Here is a 23620-nt window from a genome sequence, read left to right on the forward strand (position 1 = left end):
TTTAGGCTCCAGGTTTCCTTACAATGTCACTTACAGATTAATTTTCTTCTCGGTTGGTCTCAATATCATCACCCAAAAGTATTTTCCTGTTGACACTACGTTGCTGTTAATGACCAACCTCACTTGAACAGGTTGTCATAACTATTAGCTCACAAAGCGTCATAAGGAATCAGCATACCATCAGAGAGCCAATATTTTGCCCAATTTCAACCATTACTCAGTAGAATCAGCTTGTTCTGGGGGATGCGCGCAAAGACGATGAGCAGCAGGGGCTCCTTCAAATAATTATCCATAAAAATATTTTAATGAGGTTCTAGTGTCAGAAGGATACATCCACAAACTCCCATGGCATTAAGGAAGCGTGCATTCACCTCTGAAGGCCCTGTAGATCAACGTTTGAAGAAAATTTATTATCGAAGTACATATATGTCACCTAAGATACATTTTCTTGCAGGCATACTCAATAAATCCATAATAGAATCAATGAAAGAACCACAATAGAGTCAATGAAAGACCGCATCAACTTGGGCATTCGGACCATGTGCAAAAGACAACAACCTGTGTAACCACAACAAGAAAGGATAATAAATATCAAGAACATGAGATGAAGAATCATTGAAAGTGAGTTCATAGATTATGGGAACATTTCATTGATGGATCAAGTGAAGTTGAATTCAAGAGCCTGATGGTTGAGGGGTACTAACCGTTCCTGAACCTGGTGGTGTGAGTCCTGAGGCTCCTGTATCACCCTTTCTGATGACTGCAGTGAGAAGAGACATGTCCTGGGTGGTTGGAGTCCCTGATGATGGATGCTGCTTCCCTGAAACAACATTTCATGTAGATGTGCTCAATGGTGGGGAGGGCTTTACTTGTGATAGACTACGCTGTATCCACTACTTTTTGTAAGATTCAAGAGTGTTGGTGTTTCCATACCAGCCTGTGATGTACCCAGCTAATATACTCTCCATTTCACATCTATAGAAGTTTGCCAATGTTTTAAATGTCAAGCCAAATCTTCACAAACTCCTAAGGAAGTAGAGGCACTGCTGCGTTTTCTTCATTATTGCATTTATGTCTTGGGCTCAGGACAGGTCCTCCAAAATAATAACACCAAGGAATTTAAAGTTGCTGAGCCTCTACACCTCCGATGAGGACTGGCTTATCAGCCGCTGGTTTCCCTCTCCTGAAGTCAATAATCTGCTCAATGGTCTTGCTGACATTGAGTAAAAGATTGTTGTGGCACCATTCCCCCAGATTTTCATCACCACCTTTGATTTGGTATGCAAGTGGTGTCGTCAGCTAACTTGAATATGGTACTGGAGCTGTGATTAGCTACAGTCATTAAAAGTAAAGCAAGTAGAACAGGGGGTAAGCACACAGCCTTTCGATGCATCTGTGTTGATGAAGATCGTGGAGGAGATGTTGGTGCCAATCCAAACTGACTAGGGTCTGTGAGTGAGGGAATTGAGACTACAATTGCACAAGGAGGTATTGAGGTCAAGGTCTTGGAACTTATTGGTTAGTTTTGAGGGGATGATGGAATTGAATTCTGAGCTGTAATTGATAAAGAGCATTCTGATGTGTGCACCTTTGGTGTCCATATGTTCAAGGGTTGAAAGAGGAGCCAGTGATCTGGCACCTGCCCTGGATCTGTTGCACTGGTAGGCAAATTGGAGTGGATCTCCTGCTTCCTCACTTTGATGTAAAGTCAAAGATGAAGGAAGATATAAATAAAGTATTGCATTCAGGGCCAATGGATCTCTTTTGGTACATCGTGGATAGGTAGTTATGAAGTGCAGACACTGATGTACTGTGGGAAACAAGGTGGCTTACTTGCACCACCACAGTATATATCTGGTTGAGTAGCATCACAACAACAGCCTCTCATACAACGTCAGCAAAACCAAAGGGCTTATTATCATCTACAGGAGGAAGATCTGTGATCCAGCTCTCATTAGGGAAATAGATGTGGAGAGAATCAGTAGTTTTAAATTCCTTGGTTGGGACCAGCACATTAGTGTCATCACAAAGAAGACACAATACCTCTACTTCCTCTTTGGAAAGATTATGTCTTGTAAGTTCTTTTGTATGATTGGTTGCCAGTTTTTTGCATCTTTTGAGAAACAATTTCTAGTCTGACAGTGGAACAGCACCAAGATTTACAACGGAGTGTCACCTCAGCTTTCGCAAGCTTTTATTCAGCCGACGACAGTAGTGACATCAGCAAACTTGAATATGACATTGGAGCTGCGCTTATCCACACAGCGAAACCACAAACTTTGGATTCAGACAGAGTGCTTCTGCTCCCAGCTCCTATTGATGCCTAAATAAAGACTTACTGTGGTATGTGAAGACATATTTGTTTCCCATCCCTAAACTATACTTGGCACAATGTCTAGCCATTATATAATTGGGTAATATCACTAGATTACTTTGCTGTCTAATCACTTTGTAGGAAGTTACAAATGTCCATTTACTTCAAAGTACACAGAGTGAGGTGTGTGTTGCATTTTCTCTGACAATCTAAAGTAAATGCAAACACAACTTCAAGGTGTTTTACCTGCGTTGAAATAATTTCAAAGTGAGGTTGACAGAATTGATGATGGATATAAAGACTAATTGCTTTATTTTTTGTAAGGCTGAATCTACATGGCCCTGTTATTAATTCAGCACCACACGAGCACTGCAACTACACTTAAAATTTAAGTGCCTAATTTTTGAAGACCAAATTGCAGTCTTGCTGGACTTTTCAACAAGCAATGTACGAGGGGTGATTGATAAGTTCATGGCCTAAGGTAGAAGGAGTCAATTTTAGAAAACCTAGCACATTTATTTTTCCTACTTTTACACACTTAGTCCAGCAGTCGTGGAGCATACGGATCCCTTCTTTGTAGAAGTGGTTCACAGCAGGGGTGATTGATAAGTTTGTGGCCTAAGGTAGAAGGAAATGAGTTATTAACTTCAAACTTTCTTCATAATCACTCAAAGAGTTCAACTGCCTGTGCATGTAATGAGAGCTGTATAACTCATCTCCTTCTATCTTAGGCCACGAAGATATCAATCAGCCCCGCTGTGGACCACCTGGAGGTCTAAGATGCTCTCGTTACATGCATGTGCAGTTCAACTCTTTGAGTGATAACGCGGAAAGTTTGAAGTTAATAACTCATCTCCTTCTACCTTAGGCCACGAACTTATCAATCACCCCTGCTGTGGACCACTTCTACAAAGAAGGGATCCGTATGTTCCAAGACCGCTGGACTAAGTGTGTAAATGTAGGAGGGGCTATGTTGAAAAGTAAATGTGTTAGGTTTTCTAAGATTGATGCCTTCTACCTTAGGCCACGAACTTATCAATCACCCCTTGTAAAGGCAAAAGCTGAAGCTGTCCTGAAGTCCCACACAGTTTTGCATCTCAGCTGAAGCTCCTTGAGGAGGATTGCACTTGCTTACCCAACACTGCTCTTGTCCCTTGTGTGTGGCTGCATCAGACTGTGCTTAGAACTGCAGTGTGTGGGCACCAAGTGCCACAATGCGCTAAGGTCTTACCTGCCACTGTCATTGTTAAGGATGGGCCTGGTCCCATTGCCGTGAAATTGCTGCAGGACAAGGACATGATGGACATTGTGGGGTTCTTTACTGGAGATCCTGTCGAACAATCTGGCAGAATGCCTGATTTCTAGTGAATGACCACCAATATTCATCAAGTTCTGAGTTCTCACGAGGATAGAGACAAGGACTTGACAGATATTGAAGGGTTCTTTACTGGTGAGATTGCCTAACCATCTGGCAGAATGCTTCACTGTCAGAACTCACCAAGGACTTGGCTGCCAGTGAGAGAAGCCCTTCTGATCGAATCCTTTCTGCATGGCTGCTGTTATGTTTTGTAACTTCAAAACAATAAACTAACTCAAAGGAATACGCGGGAGTTTAAGCTGTAAGCATAACTAAAAAACTAGTACACGAATTATTTAAAGAACAAGAATGCCTGAAAGTACACAATGATTCAGGAACAGCTTCTTTCCCTCTGCCATCAGATTTCTATATAGACATTGAACCTCACTATGCTGTTTTACACAACTTATTTAGTATGTATTGCAAAGTACTGTTGCTGCATAACAACAAATTTCACGAAGTATGCTGGTGATATTAAGCCCGATTCTGATTCAATCAATATATTTACACTACTACTCAAATATTATTGAAATATTAAATACACACAGCTGGAGTACCACTCACATACTGAGGGCAACATCAATGGCATGTTAGGTATAAACGCTACTGTGTGTAAAACCAGCAACAATTAATGTTTAGCCTGAACAACACTAAGAATGTAAAGAGCTTTACACTATGTTCCCGTTTTGTATTTTATTATTATGAATAAGATTTAATCTTGAACTGTTAAAAAAAGACTCCACTGATGGCAATGCTTGCTGACGAAACACAAGTAGCATTGGTACGATGTGAGAGAATGCAGTTAAAGATTGATGAAGTTATGAAACTACAGATAGCATAATTGTAATTGTGAATTGTTACTAAAGTGAGAATCAGCCTTCAGGAAATAAAACCTGTTCATAGTTTTACTCCAAAGGATGCTTGAAGGCTACTGAAACTGACCACTAGGCATGGGACATTCTGATTCCGAAGACAACAGAGGAATATTCATGTTTTTTGGTAATCATTGAAAACTTCGGGATGAGATCAGGGAAGGCATTGAGTAGTCATCTACTCTAATAAGGCTTTGCTGAAGATATATCTCTACCATGTAATGCACTCTTGAGGACAAGTCTCTTTGGTCATGAAATATTCTGGTTAGTCGTACACCCAGCAAGCCATCCCTCAACACTGTGGCAAAAGTGGTATATTTGGGTGGGTGAAGTTTGTGCTCAGCTGCTTTTAGAATAGACACCCATACCGCTAGTTGGGATATGCCACCTTTGTAAATATTTAATCAGAATCAGGTTTATTATCATGTGAAATTTGATGTTTTGCAGCAACAATACATTAAAAGTACTACAAATTACAATAAGGTTTAGAAAAAGTAAGTAATTCAAGAAGAGGTAATGTTCATGGACCATTCAGAAATCTGATGGCAGAGGCGAAAAAGCTGTTCTTGCAACTTTGTGCGTTTTCAGACTCCTGTAGCTCCTCCCTGATGGTAGTAATGAAAAGAGGGCAGGTCCTGGGTGGTGGATGTCCTCAAAGAGGGACGTTGCCTTTTTGAGACATCGTCGTTTGAAGTTGTCCTTGATGCTGGGGAGGTTAGTGCCCACGATGGAATTGGCCGAGTTTATAGTCCTCTGAGGCATTTTCTGATCCTGTGTATTGGCACATTGTTACCAGACGCCAATGCAACCAGCCAGAATGCTCTGTAGAAATTGGTTAGTGTCTTTGGTGACATACCAAATCTCCTCAAACTTCCAATGAAATACAGCTGCTGGAGTGCTTTCTTCATAATTGCATCAATATGTTGGGTCCAGGATAGATTTTCAGAGATGCTGGCACCCAGGAACTTGAAAATGCTCACACTTACCACTGCTGACCCCTTGCCGAAGATTGATGTGCGTTCCCTCGACCACCCCTTCCTGAAGTCCACGACTGGTTCCTAGTCATAGTCATAGTCATACTTATACTTTATTGATCCCGGGGGAAATTGGTTTTTGTTACAGTTGCACCATAAATAATAAATAGTAATAAAACCATAAATAGTTAAATAGTAATATGTAATTTATGCCAGGAAATAAGTCCAGGAACAGCCATTTGGCTCAGGGTGTCTGACCCTCCAAGGGAGGAGTTGTAAAGTTTGATAGCCACAGGCAGGAATGACTTCCTATGATGCTCAGTGTTGCATCTCGGTGGCATGAGTCTCTGGCTGAATGTACTCCTGTGCCCACCCAGTACATTATGTAGTGGATGGGAGACATTGTCCAAGATGGCATGCAACTTAGACAGCACCCTCTTTTTAGACACCACAGTTAGAGAGTCTAGTTCCATCCCCACGACATCACTGGCCTTACGAATGAGTTTGTTGATTCTGTTGGTGTCTACTACCCTCAGCCTGCTGCCCCAGCACACAACAGCAAACATGATCGCACTGGCCACCACAGACTCGTAGAACATCCTCAGCATCGTCCGGCATAAGTTAAAGGACCTCAGTCTCCTCAGGAAATAGAGATGGCTCTGACCTGTCTTGTAGACAGCCTCAGTGTTCTTTGACCAGTCCAGTTTATTCCTTGGTCTTACTGAGGTTGAGTGCAAGATTGTTGTTGCCACACCACTCAACCAGCTGATCTATTTCAATCCTGTATGCTTCCTTGTCGCCATCTGAGATTCTGCCAAGGACAGCTATCTCAGAAAATTTATAGATGGTGTTTGAGCTGTGCCTAGCCACAGTCATGGGTGCGGAGGGAGTCGAGTAGTGGGCTAAGCGTGCATTGTTGAGGTGTGCCTGTGTTGATTGTCGGCGAGGAGATGTTACTTCCAATCCACACCGACTGTGATGTCCCACTGAGGAAGTCAGGGATTCAGTTGTAGAGGGAGGTACAGAGGCTCAGGTTTTTATTAGCACTGAGGGTATGATGGTGTTGAGCACTGAGTGATAATACTTTATACTTTATTGTCGCCAAACAATTGATACTAGAATGTACAATCATCACAGCGATATTTGATTCTGTGCTTCCCACTCCCTGGATTACAAGTATCAAGTATTATAAATATTAAAAATAGTTAAAATTAGTAAATATTAAAATTTTAAATTATAAATCATAAATAGAAAAATGGGAAGTAAGGTAGTGCAAAAAAACCGAGAGGCAGGTCCGGATATTTGGAGGGTACGGCCCAGAGCCGAGTCAGGATCCGTTCCAGCGGTCTTATTACAGTTGGAAAGAAGCTGTTTCCAAATCTGGCCCTACGAGTCTTCAAGCTCCTGAACCTTCTCCCGGAGGGAAGAGGGACGAAAAGTGTGTTGGCTGGGTGGGTCGTGTCCTTGATTATCCTGGCAGCACTGCTCCGACAGCGTGCGGTGTAAAGTGAGTCCAAGGACGGAAGATTGGTTTGTGTGATGTGCTGCACCGTGTTCACGATCTTTTGCGGCTTCTTTTGGTCTTGGACAGGACAACTTCCATACCAGGTTGTGATGCACCCTAGAAGAATGCTTTCTACGGTGCATCTATAAAAATTAGTGAGGGTTTTAGGGGACAGGCCAAATTTCTTTTGTTTTCTTAGGAAGTAAAGGCGTTGGTGGGCCTTCTTGGCAGTGATCTCTGCTTGGTTGGACCAAGTCAGGTCATTTGTGATATTGACCCCAAGGAACTTAAAGTTTTTGACCTGTTCCACAAAATAATAGCAGCCTGATGTGGGTATTACTGTTGCCCAGGTGATCAAAGGCCGAGTGGAGAGCTATTGAGATTGCATCTGCTGTAAGCCTATTGTAGTGGTAGGAAAATTGAAGCAGGATCAGGTGTATGCTCAGACAGTTATCAATTCCAGCCATGGCCAATTTCTCAAAGCACTTCCTCACAGCAGAAACGAGTACAACTGGGCGATAGTTGTTGAGGTATTGAGCAGTTCTTGGGTACTGGTATGATAGATACCCTTTTGAAGCAGGTGGGGACCTCCAACTGCATCAGTGAGAGATTGAGATGTCCTTGAACACTCCAACCAGTTGATTGGTGTAGGTTTTCAGTGCCCGACAAGATATACCATTGGAGCTTGATGCCTTATAAGGATTTACCCTCTTGAAAGATATACTGACATCGGCCTCTGAGACGTATACAAATTTGAAAAGTTTGAAAAGATCGGAAATACAAACATCAAACAAGTCAACAAATTCAAATATCCTGGCAGCCTAATAACAAGTGATGGCAGGTGCGACACAGATATTAAATACAGAATAGAAGTGGTGAAAGAAGTTTTCCAAAAAATGAAGAACATATTAACAGACAGAAAGATGAGCACGTACACCAAAAACAGAATACTGCAGTGCTACATTTATTCTATCCTAACTTATGGAATGCTGGACCATTTCTCCAGCAATAGAAAAGAGACTAGAAGCAGCTGAATTATGGTTCTACAGGAGAATAGTAAAAATATATGGATCACACACACATCAAATGAAGAAGTTCTCAGAAGAGCCCAAGCAGTTCGATCACTCATATCAGCAATAAGAGAAAGACAACTCAGATTCCTAGGACACATCATGTGGAAAGATGAACTAGAAAAACTGATACTCTCTGGAACGACTGAGGGGAGCAAACCTAGAGGAAGACCTCGGCTTATGTACATCAGAAGCCTAGCCAGGTGGCTACACATCGAGGAAATGGAAGTCATCCAAAAAACGACGGATATGGAAAACCATGGTCACCAAAATCTGCATTGGATATGGTACCTAGACAGACTGTGTACATTCAAAATGCTAATATTAAGTAGGTGACTGATAGCCACTGAAACTGTAGTTAATTGTTTATTATCTTTGTGCTTAGAAAGTACAAAACATTGTGTCAAGAAAGCGAGTTTTTAATCATCCATTCACCCAAAGAATCTCTTAGGTATTCCTAATGTATCTACCTTAATAAACTTAATTATTTTAATTGTTCAAAAATTTCAATTTTAGGTTTTAACATCAAAATCCCAGGGAAATTTAAGAATTATTACATTAACTTTGCAGGTTTAATTGTTGACAAGGTCATACAGTGATTTTGGCCAGCTATCCTAGACCAGCCAATCTGGCCCATTACATCTCGTTAGGTAGAAGTAACACTGGCAAGGCATCATTGACAAACCATAGCTTAAACTGAAAGATAGCAATCAACCATCATACTGTATTGTCGCATGCTTTCTGGTGATGGCTCCAATAGAAAACCCAGGACAAATGACTCATTTATTCACAGTGGAAAAAATGCCAGTAAGAGATTTAGACAATCTGAGGGAAAATTGGAGGTAATTGTATCCCCCCCAAGGTTGTTCCATTTATTATTCTCAATGTTAGAGTCAGAAAAATTTTCTGGTGACATGACCTTGTGAGTTGTTCAAGTCTGGGAAGTTTTGAGAACACACAGCAACCCTCATCGCGGGGTAGTAGCGGAAAGGGTGAGCGGCTTTGAGTTCCTGGAAGTCAACATCTCAGAGGATCTGTCCTGGACCCAACACACTGATGCAATCATGAAGAATACCATGCCAATAGTTCCACTTCATTCTGAGTTTAAGGAGATTTGGTATGCTGCCACAGACTCTAACAAATTTCTAGATGTTCCGTGAAGAGCATGCTGACAGATTGCAGCAACACCTGGTAAGGAAGCTCCAGTGCAGAGAATCGAAAGAGGCCGCGGAGGGTTGCAGACTCACCCAGTTCCAACAGGGGTGCAACTCTCCTTGCCTTTGAGGTGTCTAAAGGAGGTGCTGTCCACCGTTAAGGACCTTCACAATCAGAGATTACCCTCCTCTCATTCTAACTTCAGGGAGGAGGTACAGGAACCTGAAGGCACACACAGGGTTTTAGGAACAGCTTCCTGCCCTTTGCTCTCAGATTACCTGAATGGTTCATGAACACTGGCTCACTATTCCCCTTTTGCATTATTTAACTATCTATCCATTTATTTTTATTGTACTTTACAGTGATTTTTATATGTTGTGATCATACTGGTACAACAAAACAACAAATTTTACGACATACATCAGTGATAATAAAGCCGATTCTGAGTAACTACAAGAGATCTGTGATCTGTGCATGGTGTAGACCACAGGAGCACAATATGCAGCCTGTGGGATTGGTCTGCCTGGCCACCTGTGAACAGCAAGCCATGGATTCCTACCAAGAAATAGATGGAACAAGTGCATTAAGCCTGATCCTTCTTGCCAAAGTCCTAGGCAGCACAGAACTTCCTGTTGGACAGTTTAGCCACATGTCTGTTTCTATGTTCATGCTTACCAGCTAATAATGAGCCTCGAAAGCACGTGGAATTCAAAAGCAACATCTCACATTTTCAACATTTATTTTTTCTTGTTCTCCTCGCCTGGTATTTCAGATTTCTCAGAACCTACATCAGCACAGAACAGACCTTTTCTTACTCCCTAGCCTTCACCATCCAGATGAAGCTAACACCACTGCTACTTGTAAAAGCAGTCTCTCTTACCTGCAATCTATCAAGTTTTTAAACAAATCTTTTCACCTCTTCTTCCTTTTTACTGCAACTTAAAACTTATTTTATCTGTATTTTCCTTCAGTTCTGGTGAAATTCATTGACCTAAAATGTTATCTGTGGTTTTTATCACCACAGATGTTGTCTGATCTGCTGAGCATTCCAGCATTTTATTCCTATTTCACATTTCCAGCAGCATCGTCCTCTTTTAAAAAAAATCTTCATCCCTCCTTGAACTCTCCAAAAGATCTGTGCTTCATTATCGGTGGTCTTTCAACTACCAATATCTTTTAAGATGCTCCCTCATCAAGCTTTTAGTGTTGTTTTAAAAAACACACACACAATTCTGCGTCTGTAGCTGTATATCGATTTGGTGCCACATGAATCCAAGTTGTTGTTGCTGACTGACGTTGCTTCACGCTGGACGCAGCCGATCCCGGAACCTTTGGAGAAGCTCTCACGGCCGGAGGGAAGGAGTTGTCGGAGCGACGAGAAAGCGGTGCTGGACAGGTGAGTACCTTGGGAGTTTCTGGGGGTTGCTGAGTGGCGTCTTGATGTTGGCCGAAGCCCAGTTCGGTTGTCTGAGGCCTGGCTCGGGGTTTCCTGGAAAGTCGGCCGGGTCCTAGGCGCGGACCGGCAACTTGTCCCGCACTTGCTTCGCTTCCGTGGTGGCAGTGGGGATACCCCGGGCCCGGTGTAACACCGAGGGTGGGTCGCCTTAATCCCGTATTCATCCACCAGAGTTTGTCAATACACGTCAGGTGAGAGAGGTCAATGTGCTCTCTGTTCCTATTACCCGTCTGGGGATGAGTCTCACATCCTTCTCAGCAACACCGAAGGGCCGGGCTGCTTTACGATCCCAAGTCGACACCCTTACGGCAATCTAAAACCTACTTTGGGTCTTGGCGTGTTATGTAACGAGACAGTGAAGACCACCCAAATCTGTTTTATTTAAAGAGGGCCTGAGTAAGATTTTAAAGTTTGTAAGGCCATTTCAAGTGTGTGCTGGTAATATTTGCACTTAAGCATAGATAATTTAAAACGTGAAATCCATGGATTCTTGCAAGTAAGTTCTGTGGCCAAGTCAGGTGGAGGGAATTGTCAGACAACACATGACTGCTTTGAACAGTGAAACAGGCTTGGCTGTACTACTTGTGTTTGGCTGGAGCCATGTGATCTTTTTGCATTCGTGTGATGGTGAAAATTAGCCCATTACTCTAGTGAATATGTGTTTTAAACTTAAAACCTCGACACTTCTGACATGGAGACAAATGTGCTACTATTTGCTATTGCTGACCCCAAGAAACGGACTTTTTTGTTTGTATCGTGAAGGTATAGTTAATTGAGAATGGTGCACTGAATCATCGTGCCCATTAGATTTGTGTGCTTCTTGAAGATACCAGGAAGTTTTATTCAGTGATAGAGAAAAATAGCAAAATTACTTATTGGTGCATTTTATTTGTTAGTGTATGCATATAAATTCTCTTCAATAAAATATATTTCAAGGAGAGAGAAGATGCACCTCAGTGGTGATAGAACAGGCCAGGGGAATTAATTGTTCTTGCAAGGAGGAGGTGTGAACATATTGTTCCAGTTTTATTTGTAATCCCAGCTTCAGTTTATTCTAAGTAACTAATGTCCCTCATCTCTGGAAATTGTTCTGCTTGTTGAAATAATGTACTTGTTTAAGGACCACAATCTTGTCCTTTGGGAAGGCTTGCATGCCTCAATGACCCAGAGAGCTATGTTGGCTGGGGCCTTGTGCTTTGACTCTTCGTAGAGTAACCCATGTCAAACAGGTCAAAGGATAGAGGCCTGACTAAGAGTGGGCGCTCTGTCCTCCAAGTTCAGGGGTTCAGCTCAGGGCTAACTATGTACTCGTTTAAGTAATGTACACAAAATGCTGGAGGAACTCAGCAGGCCAGGCAGCATCTAAGAAAAAAGTACAGTCGATGATTCGGGCTGAAATGTACTATTTTCCATAGATGCCGCCTGGCTTGCTGAGTTCCTCCAGCATTTTGTGTGTGATACTTGTTTAAGTATTGAGCTTGTTTTTCTCATTGTAGTAGAGATGTGGAAAGGTGGATTTGGTTCTTACTGACAGCAAGGTGTCTGTGCTCATTACGGTCTGACAGCCAGTCTGCACTCTCCTAGTGCCTCTGTTCCAGGGGCAATTGTTAGATGAAGCTGGCTCCAACCACAGAAGGGCCTTTGCTGAATAATTTATTTTAAATTAAGCTGCTGTACAGAAAGCTAATTGTAATGTCATATGTATCCTGTGTATGTCGGCCTAGGACAATAAATCTGTTGAGTTTGCTTAGGAAAGCCAGAACAAGTCCTACCCGTGAAACTGCTGGAAAAACATTGACAGGTGCCTAAGGCCCGAGGCAAAGCTGTCAAAAGCTTTGAATACTTCTGTCATTCAGAAGCGTTCAAAAATCCAGAAGTTTCAAAAAAAAATCCAACATTTGAAAACATTTTGAATTGAAAATAAAGTTAAGCAACACCATTTTTAAAAAAAAAACTGACCCTTGCCTCAACCCCTAAGGCCATTCAACCCCACTGAAACTAGTGGAGGGGAATTGTTTGTGCCCAAGTAACTGGAAATCGGCGAATGAATTCCCCAATGGAAATAGTGTGGAAGTTGTAAGATGTTCTGGCATTTGCATGCGTGTACAGTAAATTCCACCCCTCCCCCAACTTTCTGAGATTTACATAGGGAACTGCGAGTTTCAAGCAGAACAGTCAGCATTTCCCTGCAAATATTCATATTTTTGTATTGTTACCTATTAAGGTGTATACTGATATCATATACGTTTATTGCTTTGTGAACACAGTACCTTTGGTTGGAAACAATGTTGTTTTAAGTATATTAAAAAAACTAAGTGATGGCAGTAGGGGAATGAGAAACCTGTTGGAAGAGCTACTGCTTATGGTAGTTAAGAAGCTGATCCATGCAAATTGTTGTTTGGTCTTATTTAGGAAAGTTATAGTGAAGTCTGTGATTTGCCTTAGTGCTTTGAAAGTGGAAATCTTCCAGCTCTGTGCAGAAACTGGATGAAGGCAAGTATCACATAGCTGCCGTCGAAAACACCCAATTTCTATTTCATTTCAAGGCAAAATATCAGAAGGTATTGGTTCCCATGAAATTACCCCCGATGGAAATCAGTATTGTCACAAAAAGAGAGGGAAAAGTTGGTGGAGTGGGCTGGATCTCAGGTGCACACGTATATTTAGTAATAAGTGCATTTGACAGTTTACTATTTGAAGTCATGGAGTTTAATATTTCTGCACAATAGTGTGACTACATGAGTGACGATTCTCATAGCAAGTCGAGTTTATTATCGTCAGACCTGAAGACATAGGAACAGGATTAGGCCATTTGGCCCACTGAGTCTGCTTCACCATTTCATCATGGCTGATCCATTTCCCTCTCAACCTCATTTCTTGCCTTCTCTCTGTAACCTTCCACGCCCTGACTAATCGATAGTCAACCACAGCTATGGTGAGGTACAGGTACAATGAAAAAAACTTGCTTCAGCTACATTGCAGGCACATAGACTCAGAAAACAGCATATATTACTAAATTAACGAGATTAAACTACACAGAAATTACACAAGTGTGAAGAAAAAAAGACTGGAAGATGACATTAGTGCATAAAAACCCCATGGTAATGCAAAGGGTATTTTGTAGTGTTCCCTTGCTGAGGTAAGATCAGGCCTGTTCAGGTAAATTCAAGAACCTGATGGTTGGAGGGAAGTAGTTGTTTGAACCTGGTGATGTAGGATGCCAGGCTTCTGTACCTGCCCTACTGTAGCCACAAGAAGAGAGCAGGAACTAGAAGGTGTGGATCCTTGAGATACCACTTTCTTGCGCCAGCACTTTCTTCAGATGCTGTTGAGGGCTGTGTCCAGTACTTTCTGCAACCTCTTGTGTTCCTGCGCTTTGGAGTTGCCATACCGGGTCAGAATGCAACTTTCAACAGTGCATTTGCAGCAGTTTGTTTAAGAAGTCGATGACATGCCTGATCTCCCTAAGCTTCTAAGAAAGTAGAGGCGGATTGCGAACATTCTTTGTGATTGCATTTATGCACTGGCCCCAGGCCAGCTCATCTGAGATGATGCTGAAGGATTTGAAGTAGCTATCTCCGATCCACCAAAGAGAACTGGCATGTGGTCTCTTGACTTCTGCTCTCTGTGTCAACAATGAGTTCATTGGTTTTGTTGGCACGACTGCGGCACCTTTCTGTCTCACACCTGTAACTCTGACTCATCATGACCCGTGACGATTTGAAATATGGCCTGTTATGGTGGTATCAAGCTGATGAACAGCAGCCTGTCATATGCATTTCTGTTATCCAGATGGTTCAGAACAGAGCAGAGAGTCAATGATACAGCGCCTGCTCTGGGCCTGTGGTGGAAATAGAGAAATTGAAGTGGATCTAGGTCCTTTCTCAGGTTAGAGATGATTTGCATCATAACTGATCTCTCAAAGCACTTCATTAGGGTGGATGTATGTGTTACCATACTCTAGTGTTTGAGGCAGGACTCTACACTCTTCTTGGATGCTAGTACTAAAGATGCCTTTCAGAAATGGGTAAAAACCTCCGACCACAGAAGCTGGAGGTTAAAGATTTCCTTGTCTACAGCACCCCGTTTGTCTGCCTAGGTCTTCAGCATTTGACCAGGTATACCACCCAGACTAGAGGCTTTGTGTGGGTTCATTGTCCTGAAGGATGCTCTGAAGCTGGCTCTGGTGATTGAGATCACAGGATTGTCAGGGGTCCTGGGGCTTGGTTAGGTGTGCCATTATTCTCCCTTTCAAATGCATGCATTGAGCTTACCTGGAGGTGGTGCATATGCAACCTGGTTTCACTTTGTAGGAAGTGATATCGTGCAAGCCCTGCTACAACTATTGAACTTCTTTCTGTAACTCTGGTTTTATCTGAAATTGTACTTTTGCACTTATGTTGGCTTTCCGATGTAGAACCTGTACAACTTGTATGACTCTGGATCTCCTGTCCTAAACACCACAGAGATAGCCTTCAGCAGGTTACCAACCTTGTGGTTTCCGCAGGGTTTCTGTTTGGGAAAAACTCAGAATGTTTTGTAGGTACAAGCTGATCCACACAGTTCTTTATAAAGTCAGTGACGACCGTAGCATGCTCATTCAGGTCCACTAAGTTGACAAATCCTTGAACGTGGTCCAGTCCAACGCAACACAGACACAAACAACAGGAATTCTGCAGATGCTGGAAATTCAAGCAACACACATCAAAGTTGCTGGTAAACGCACTTCCCGCTTCTCCCTCCTACCCAAGATCCACAAACCTGCCTGTCCTGGCAGACCTATTGTCTCAGCTTGCTCCTGCCCCACCGAACTTGTTTCTGCATACCTCGACACGGTTTTATCCCCCCTTGTTCAATCCCTTCCTACCTATGTTCGTGATACTTCTCACGCTCTTAAACTTTTCGATGATTTTTAGTTCCCTGGCCCCCACCGCTTTATTTTCACCATGGATGTCCAGTCTCTATATACTTCCATCCCCCATCAGGAAGGTCTCAAAGCTCTCCACTTCTTTTTGCATTCCAGACCCAATCAGTTCCCCTCTACCACCACTCTGCTCCGTCTAGCGGAATTAGTCCTTACTTTTAATAATTTCTCCTTTGGCTTCTCCCACTTCCTCCAAACTAAAGGTGTAGCTATGGGCACCCGTATGGGTCCTAGCTATGCCTGCCTTTTTGTTGGCTTTGTGGAACAATCTATGTTCCGTGCCTATTCTGGTATCTGTCCCCCACTTTTCCTTTGCTACATTGATGACTGCATTGGCGCTGCTTCCTGCACGCATGCAGAGCTCATTGACTTTATTAACTTTGCCTCCAACTTTCACCCTGCCCTCAAGTTTACCTGGTCCATTTCCGACACCGCCCTCCCCTTTCTAGATCTTTCTGTCTCTGTCTCTGGAGACAGCTTATCCACTGATGCCTACTATAAGCCTACTGACCCTCACAGCTATCTGGACTATTCGTCTTCTCACCCTGTCTCTTGCAAGAATGCCATCCCCTTCTCGCAATTCCTCCGTCTCCGCTGCATCTGCTCTCAGGATGAGGCTTTTCATTCCAGGACAAGGGAGATGTCCTCCTTTTTTAAAAGAAAGGGGCTTCCCTTCCTCCACTATCAACTCTGCTCTCAAACGCATCTCCCCCATTTCACGCACATCTGCTCTCACTCCATCCTCCCGCCACCCCACTAGGAATAGGGTTCCCCTGGTCCTCACCTACCACCCCACCAGCCTCCAGGTCCAACATATTATTCTCCGTAACTTCCGCCACCTCCAACGGGATCCCACCACTAAGCACATCTTTCCCTTACCCCACCCCCCCGCTTTCCGCAGGGATCGCTCCCTACGCGACTCCCTTGTCCATTCGTCTCCCCCATCCCTCCCCACTGATGTCCCTCCTGGTACTTATCCTTGTAAGCGGAACAAGTGCTACACATGCCCTTACACTTCCTCCCTTACTACCATTCAGGGCCCCAGACAGTCCTTCCAGGTGAGACGACACTTCACTTGTGAGTCGGCTGGGGTGATATACTGCGTCCGGTGCTCCCGATGTGGCCTTTTATATATTGGCGAGACCCGACGCAGACTGGGAGACCGCTTTGCTGAACATCTACGATCTGTCCGCCAGAGAAAGCAGGATCTCCCAGTGGCCACACATTTTAATTCCACATCCCATTCCCATTCTGACATGTCTATCCACGGCCTCCTCTACTGTAAAGATGAAGCCACACTCAGGTTGGAGGAACAACACTTTATATTCCGTCTGGGTAGCCTCCAGCCTGATGGCATGAACATCGACTTTTCTAACTTCCGCTAATGCCCCACCTCCCCCTCGTACCCCATCCATTATTTATTTATATACACACATTCTTTCTCCCTCTCTCCTTTTTCTCCCTCTGTCCCTCTGACTATACCCCTTGCCCATTCTCTGGTTCTCTCCCCCCCCCCCCCCCTTGTCTTTCTCCCCAGACCTCCTGTCCCATGATCCTCTCATATCCCCTTTGCCAATCACCTGTCCAGCTCTTGGCTCCATCCCTCCCCCTCCTGGCTTCTCCTATCATTTTGGATCTCCCCCTCCCCCTGCCACCTTCAAATCTCTTACTAACTCTTCCTTCAGTTAGTCCTGACGAAGGGTCTCGGCCTGAAACGTCGACTGTACCTCTTCCTAGAGATGCTGCCTGGCCTGCTGCATTTACTAGCAACTTTGATGTGTGTTGCAACACAGACGCAACTCAGGAACTCAGCTGGTCAGGCAGCATCTTTATCAGTAAAGAAGCAGTTGATGTTTTGGGCCAAGACCTGGTAAGGAAGGGGGAGAGAAACAGAATGAGAAGGTGGGGAGGATGACAAGCTAGGTGTTAGGAGAAGCAAGGTAGGTGGGGGAGGGTGGATGAAGTAAGAAGCTGGGGGGTGATAAGTGGACAAGGCAAAGAGCTGGAGAACAACAAATCTGATAGGAGAATGTATCATTGGAGAAAGGGAAGGAGGAGGGGCAGCAAGGGGAGTTGACAGGCAGATGAGGAGAAGAGGTAAGAGGCCAAAGAGGGGAAACTAAGAAGAGGAAAACAAGTGGGAAAAATTACTGGAAGTTGGAGAAATTGATGTTCATGCCATCAGGTTGGAGGCTACTTAGATGGAATATGAGGTGTTGCTCCTCCAAACTGAGAGTGGCCTTGTCATGGCAGAAGAGGAGGCCATGGACCAACATGTTGGAACAGGAATGGGGATAGGAATTGAAATAGTTGGCCACTAGGAAATTCCACTTTTTGTAGCTGGAGCTGTAGTGCTTGACAAAGTGGTTTCCCAATCTACATTGGGTCTCACAAGTGTAGAGGAGGCTGCACTGGGGGCACCATGGTCCAATCCACTGATGTGAAGGGTTCTTAGTACTTGCTGCTTTGCTTCGCTTGTCCAGCTGTTCGTTGTCTTCTCCACTGGTGCTTCGCTCTTCATTCTCTGTCTGTTCAAAGGTAAATGCACAGCTCGGTGGTTGGATTTACCAAGTGTGGATGGAACCAGTACATGTTCCTTTTGGTGGTATAGACCATAAGACCATAAAATATAGGAGCAGAAATAGGCCACTTGACCCATTGAGTCTGCTCTGCATTTCATTATGTCTGACCCATTTCTCCTTTCAGCCCCAATTTCCTGTCTCTCTCTTCTCCCCCCCCCCCCCCGCCATATCCCTTCAAGAGTCTATCAACCTCTGCCTTAAATATACATGAAGACTTGGCCTCCACAGCTGCATGTGGCAATGAATTCCACAGATTCACCACTCTCTGGCTAAATAAATTCCTCCTCATCTCCGTTCTAAAAGCTCACCCCTGTATTCTGAGGCTGTGTCTTAGACTCTTCCACCATAGGAAACACCACTGTATCAAGGCCTTTCACCATTCGAAAGGTTTCAATGAGATCACCCCTCATTCTTCTGAATTTCAGTGAATAGGGGCCCAGAGCCATCAAACACTTTTCATATGACAAGCCATTTAATCTTGGAATTATTTTTGTGAACTTCCTTTGAAACCCTTCCAGTTCCAGCACATCCTTTCTAAGATAATATGTCTAGAACTGCCACAATACTCCAAGTGATGCCTCACCAGTGCTTTATAAAGTCTCAACATTACATCCTTGCTTTTATATTCTAGTCCTCTTGAATAATATCATTGCATTTGCCTTCTTCATTACAGACTCAATCTGCAAATTAACCTTCAGGGAATCCTGCACAAGAGCTCCCATGTCCCTTCGCGCCTCAGACTTCTGTATTTTCTCTCCATTTAGAAAATAGTCAACCCTTTCATTTCTCCTATCAAAGTGCATGACCATACTCTTCCTGATACTGTTTTCCATCTGCCACTTCTTTGCCCATTCTCCTAATCTGTCTAAGTAGCCTCACTACTTCCTCAAAACTACCTGCCCCTCCACCTATCTTTGTATTGTCTGCAGACATTGCAACAAACCAATCAATTTCATCATCCAAATCATTGAGATATAACTTTAAAAGAATCAGTCCTACACAGACCCCTATGGAACACCACTAGTCACAGACAGCCAACCAGAAAAGGCTCCCTTTATTCCTACTCTTTGTCTCCAGCCAATCAGCCACTGCTTTACCCATGCTAGAATCTTTCTTGCAATACCATGGGCTCATAGCTTGTGGCACCTTATTAAAGGCCTTCTGAAACTCTAGAAACACAACATCAACTGATTCTCCTTTGTCTATACTGCTGATTTCTTTTAGATTATGAAGACACGTAGTCCTCTTTTATTGTCATTTAGTAATGCATGCATTAAGAAATGACACATTATTTCCTCTTTAAAGATCATTACTGTGCCTCTACAATCACTTCTACTACCTCTTTTAGAACCCTGGGGTGTACACCATCTGGTCCAAGTGGCTTGCCTACCTTCAGACCTTAGAGTTTCCCAAGAATCTTCTCCCGAGAAACAGGAACTTCGCACACTTCATGACCCCTGGAACTTCCACCATGCTGTTAGTGTCTTCCACAGTGAAGACTGATGTAAAATATTTATTCAGTTTGTCTGCCATTTCCTTGTCCCCTATTACTAGATCTGCAGCATTGTTTTCCAGAGGTCAGGTATCCACTCTTGCCTCTCTTTTACAATATGTACCTGAAGAAACTTTTGATAGTATCTTTAATATTGTTGGCTAGCTAACTTTTGTATTTGATTTGTACTTCCTTCATGGCTTTTGTAGTTGTGTTCTGTTAGTTTTTAAAATCTTACCAATTCTTTAACTTCCCACTAGTTTTTGCTTTATTGTATCCCCTCTCTTTGGCTTTTATGTTGGCTTTGACTTCTGTTGTTAGTCGCGGCTGTGTCATCTTGCTTTTAGAATACAAATTCCTCTTTGGGATGGATATATCCTGTGCCTTCTGAATTACTTCCGGAAATTCCAGCTATTGGTGCTCTGCCATCATCCCTGCCAGTGTCTTTTTCCAATCATTTCTGGTCAACTTCTCTTTCATGCCTCTGTAATTCCCTTTACTCCACTGTAATACTGATACATCTGACTTCAGCTTCTCCTTCTCAAATTTCAGGGTGAATTCGATCATGTTATGATCACTTACCCCAAATGGTTCTTTTACCTTAACCTTTTTACTCAATTCCAGTTCATTGCATAACACCCAATCCAGAATAGCTGATCCTCTCGTGGGCTCAACCATGAACTACTCTAAAAAACCATCTCATCGGCATTCTAGAAATTCTCCTTCTTGGAATCCAACATCAGCCTGATTTTCCCAAACTACCTGCATATTGAAATCCCTCATGACTGTTGTAATATTGCCCTTCTGGCATGCATTTTTTATCTCCTGTTGTAATTTGTAGACCACATCCTTACTGTTTGGGGGTCTGTATACAACTTCCATCAGGGTCTTTTTACTCTTGCAGTTCCTTAGCTCTATCCATAATGATTCAGCGCCTTCAGACTCTATGTCACCCTTTCTAATGATTTGATTTCATTTTTTACCAACAGAGCAATGCCACCCCCCTCTGCCTTCTTGCCTGTCCTCTCGATGCAATGTGTATCCTTGGACATTAATCTCCCAGCTGTAATCTTCTTTCAGCCATGATACAGTGATGCCTACAACATCATACTTATTGATCTGGAACTGTGCTACAAGTTCATTTTCTTTATTCCATATAACAGTGCGCATTCAAGTATAGCGCTTTCAGTCCTGTATTCGTCCTTTCCAATTTTGTCTGTGTTTTCTGCTGCAGCTCATCCTGTTGACTGCAACTTTGCCCTATCATCAGCCTCTCCTTGCTGGGAGTCTCATTATATATTGCCTCTGTTTGTAAACCAACTACCTCATCATCAGCACTATCACTCTGGTTCCCATCCCCCTGCCAGATTAGTTTAAACCCGCCTAAACAACTGTAGCCAAGCTGCCCACAGGGATAGTGGACCCCCTCAGGTTCAGGTGTAACCCATCCCTTTTTTACAGATCGGTGCCTTCTCCAGTAGAAATCCCAATGATCCATAAAACTGTACCCCTGTCCCCTGCATCAGTTCCTCAGCCACACATTCACCTGCCAAATCATACTATTCTTGCCCTTCCTGGCATGCAGCACAGGCAACAATCCAGAGATTACTACCCTGGAGGTCCTGTTTCTCATTTTTCTACCTAGCTCTCTAAAATCTCTCTTTTAAAACCTCATCTTGTCTACCCATGTCATTGGTGCCAATATGTACCAAGACTTCTGGCTGCTCACCCTCATCCTTGAGAATGCTATTGACCCAGTCTGAGACATCCTAATCCTGACATCAGGGAGGCAACATACCACCCTGGGTATGTAGCAGTGATCAAGCTTGTTTGATTTTTCTGATTTTGAAGGTGAAATGTTGATGCTAATTAGGCAGAGATTTCTTCTAGCTAACTTGTGATGACAAGGAAAGCGTTGAGCTACTCTGTTCTGCGCACAACACACTGAATTTCCCAAGTGCTAGCTTCACATCAGTTTGAGTAGGGATGTAGATGGCAGTAAAAATGACGGTGGAGAATGCCCTTTGTTGGATCCACGTATCTATTTTCTTTCTGTCTGTGTTGTATTTTGTGTTGCTTGTTCATTATGGGTGATTTGTGGGTTCGCGTGGGTTGGGGCGTGGTAGAAGTGAATGAGTATAGTTACGTATTCACGCTTCGTCTAAGTTCAGTTTAGTTTGATTGGAGCCAGGAAGAAGGCAGGGTGTGATTTTTTTTCTTGACCGCTATTGCTAACTACTGCTTACACTGCTTATTTCCTTATACAGGTGTCCCCCACTTTTCGAACGTTCGCTTTACGAAACCTCACTGTTATGAAAGACCTACATTAGTACCCTATTTTCGCTTTCAGAAGGTGTTTTTACTGTTACAAAAAAAAATTCAGCACGCGATAAAAAAATCAGCGCGCGATAAAAGGCAGCGCGCCCCGAGCAGCTGCTCTCCCCCAGATTCGGAATGGCATTGCTTTAACACGTGCCTGTGAGCAGCCGTTTGCAAGATGAGTTCTATGGTATCGGAAAAGCCTGAAAGAGCTCGTAAAGGTGTTACACTTACGGTAAAACTAGACATAATTAAGCGTTTTGATCGTGGTGAACGAAGTAAGGACAACGTGAGTTTGGCTTGTGGAAGCTGACGAACATGATGTTGAAGAGGTTTTGGCATCCCATGACCAAGAACTGACAGATGAAGAGCTGATGCAATTGGAAGAAAAAAGGATAACAATCGAAACCGAATGAGTAATGATAAAGTACGACTTTAATTTTGAAAGGGTACGTCGGTTTAGGGGATATTTGCAGGAAGGTTTGAGTCCTTATTAAAGAACTGTACGATAGAAAAATGCGCGAGGCTCAGCCGTCAAGCAAGCCTTCCACATCAGCCACAGCAGACGATGAACCTCGACCTTCGACATCAAGGCAGGCAGAGATAGAAGAAGATGAGCTGCCTGCCCTGATGGAAACAGATGACAAGATGACACCCCAGTGTCCCACCACCCCAACACCAAGGCCACAGACAGATATTGTACTAATTCGCGGAGAATGCAAAGGTAGCCGGGAGGCACACAGCACGTCTTTAAGAAAAAAGCCGAAATAAACATGCTAATTAATTAGGTGCCGCCGACACGTAATTGTCGGCCCAGATCAGAGACGACGCAATCGGAAATCGGCACTGATCTGGGCCGACAATTACAGGCGACACCTAATTAATTAGCATGTTTGTTTTGGCTTTTTTCTTAAAGATGTGCTGTGTACCTCCCGGCTACAGCTGGACCCCTGCGTTCTTCGCGGCAATGTATCGGTTAGCGGCCTGGAGAGTGGGGGCCACTGCACCACCCAACCTGCGACGACTCAGTCTAACACAACATCATAAGTGTGCTCAGCAAGCTATCTTCCCGATTCCCGTAAGTGATACTACACTGTACATACATTATTCCTACTTTGTATAGGCTGTGTATCTTTACGTGTTATTTGGTATGATTTGGCAGCTTCATAGCTTAAAGGTTACTGGAGAGTGCTTGTGCGTGTTTTTGCCAACAGCGCTTGCGTGAGATTTTCTGCCGACGGCGCTTGCGTGCGATTTTTGCTACGGAGAACAGTTCAGTAATGATTGTGGAAAAGTATTTCTACTTTATATAGACTGTGTATTTATCATATCATTCCTGCTTTTACTATGTGTTATTGTTATTTTAGGTTTTATGTGTTGTTTGGCATGATTTGGTAGGTTATTTTTGGGTCTGCGAACTCTCACAAAATTTTCCCATGTAAATAAATGGTAATTGCTTCTTCGCTTTACGACATTTCGGCTTGCGAACCATTTCATAGGAACGCTCTACCTTCGGATGGCGGGGGAAACCTGTATCAAGATGGTTACAAGATTGTTTGTCCTTGCTGTTTTCTTAAAGGATCAAACACACTCTTTTGAAC

General features: G+C 43.3%; 1 protein-coding gene across 1 annotated transcript in view; it reads left to right on the top strand.

The window, feature by feature from the left end:
• The first annotated feature begins 10536 nt into the window (after window positions 1-10536).
• psme3ip1 (proteasome activator subunit 3 interacting protein 1) overlaps window positions 10537-23620 on the top strand; it is a 149794-nt gene continuing 136710 nt past the window's right edge. Inside the window, exon 1 of the mRNA XM_072279460.1 lies at window positions 10537-10642. The gene's annotated coding sequence lies outside the window, so the exon portion shown is untranslated. The remainder of the gene's footprint in view (window positions 10643-23620) is intronic.

Source organism: Mobula birostris, chromosome 15, assembly GCF_030028105.1.
Source record: "Mobula birostris isolate sMobBir1 chromosome 15, sMobBir1.hap1, whole genome shotgun sequence".
In the NCBI taxonomy this organism is placed as follows: domain Eukaryota; kingdom Metazoa; phylum Chordata; class Chondrichthyes; order Myliobatiformes; family Myliobatidae; genus Mobula; species Mobula birostris.